This window comes from Halyomorpha halys, unplaced genomic scaffold (genome assembly GCF_000696795.3).
Source record: "Halyomorpha halys isolate HHAL.00 unplaced genomic scaffold, Hhal_1.1 Scaffold49.1, whole genome shotgun sequence".
NCBI lineage: Eukaryota > Metazoa > Arthropoda > Insecta > Hemiptera > Pentatomidae > Halyomorpha > Halyomorpha halys.
The window spans coordinates 929,548-931,614 of record NW_027115511.1 but is presented as its reverse complement, the minus strand read 5'-3'; the positions used below and the strand labels follow the sequence as shown (position 1 = coordinate 931,614).

The 2,067-nt window shown below is 37.9% G+C and overlaps 1 protein-coding gene across 1 annotated transcript in view; it reads left to right on the top strand.

Annotated features, from left to right (window-relative positions):
• The window catches only part of LOC106690102 (aprataxin), a 17,385-nt gene that overhangs the window by 14,682 nt on the left and 636 nt on the right, over nucleotides 1–2,067 (top strand). The window lies entirely within an intron of this gene.

Sequence of the window (2,067 nt, the reverse complement as noted above, 5' to 3'; positions counted from 1 at the left end):
GGAGTGATATCTGGTTCGGGCTAGATCGGTTACATAGGGAACATTAAGGTCTTTATGTATGATTTTATTTGTGACAAAGTAAGGAGCATTGAGGATTTTATGTTTTGGATTGTAAGAATTGAATACGAGAGGAATTCGAAGGTTTAGTGGAGCACCAAAGCTCAACTCCATATGTCCAGATTGGCCTTATTACTGTTATGAAGATCAGTCTTTTGTTATGTGTTGGAAGCTTAGACCATTTGTCTAGTAAGTGCTGTAATAGTCGAAATCGACGTGCAGTTTCCTGTCTTTTCAGTCTTGTGTGAGGATTCCAGGTTAATCGATTGTCTAAATGTAGTCCAAGGTAACGGATCTGTTTGACAGGGATAAGAGTAACATCATTAAATGAAAATGTAGGGCAGTCAGTAGGTTTACGATGAAGGGTAAAGGTGATTTGATGGGATTTGTTGGAATTTATCTTAATCCTCCAATTACGACACCATTTTTCGAGGGCTGTGGGATTGGAGATTTTGGGATACGATTAATGGGTTATTATTAACAGCGAGCACACATGTGTCTTTGGCATACATGGTGAGGATAGTGTTAGGATTGGTTGGAATGTCAGCTCCATAGACGGTATAGAGGATGGGACCAAGGATACTACCTTGAGGAAAATGACAAAAATGAATTTTTTTCTCTTACATTTTGAGCAAGTAAAATACCAATTAAAGATAAGGAATCTCGGTTGAAACTGATGCATAAAATCATCGTGACTAATCCTTTTTTAGAATATGTAAACTTTATTGACAAAGTAAACATGATTTTATAAACAGAGAGGATTAAATTTAAATATTGAAAAATGCTATGAACTTATATTACAACCCAATACCAGGATGTTGTTTGGCCTCAAAAATGCTTCCATAACCTTCCAACGTCTGACGGATGAGTTTTATCCAGTTTATGAGGGGAATAGATGAATCTGTATGTCAGATCTATACGGATGATCTAGTGTTCACTTGCATGGATGATCTCCTTGTAAGAATGAAGACGAGCACGTTCAAAATTTACACAGTGTATTCCAGAGAATCTAGAAATTTGGGCTCAAACTATCTGGAGAAAAATCATTGTTGGGAAGGCACAAATAGATTTTTTGGGACACGATTTCTAGGGAAGGAGTTAAACGCAACGCAGATAAAATTACAGCTATACGGAAGATGGCAGTGCCTAAGGATGTGAAGGGAGTTCGTAGGTTGCTGGGAACTTTGAATTATTTCCAGAGATTTGTACCATAAATGCCCGAGTACCTCGTTCCACTCAACAACCTCCTCAAGAAAGGCAGATAGGTGATGATAACCAATATGGTGGAAGACAATGTTAGGCGGTGTATGGAGAAGCTGCAGTAAGAGCTGGTGCTTGTGTTCCCAGACTTTACTTAGCAATTCAATATCACTACAGACGCGAGTGATTTTGCGCTGGGATGGGGGTTTGACATTTGAGATCCTCTTTGGGCTTCGCAAATACCAATGGGACTATAAGGGCACGGCAGTGGAGATGGTGAGGAGATACACAACAACCTGTTGCTCGAAGAAAGTTGTAGGAGAAGGCACGGGGAAGAATGGAAAAGGAAAAAACCAGGAGGGTGGCTTTGGAGAATTTAAAAGTGACTGACAGGATGGGAGTGATCAAAATCGGAACGATTGTATACAGAAAGTTGAGATCTAACAGGGGTAAGGAAATACAGCGATTCGAGGGTCCATTCAGGGTGATAATTATTAGAGAACACAATATTGTCTGGGTAGAAAGTATCAAAGAACCTAAAAAGTGGAGAACTATCCATATTGAAGAGTTAAAACTTCTGGCAATGACAATATAATGGCTGGAGTGTTCTCATATTGTCAGGCACCACCAGATTATATTACAGAAAATTTAGTTATTTATTGTTTTTTGTTTTAAGATTGTTTTTGACTTTTGTAAATATTGTTTTGTTTTTTTCATTTTAACTCATTTATGTATTGTATGAAGAGCTATTTTATTTTATTCTAAGGTTTAAATTAGGTATATAGCGTTTACTTCAGGGAGCTTGTTAGT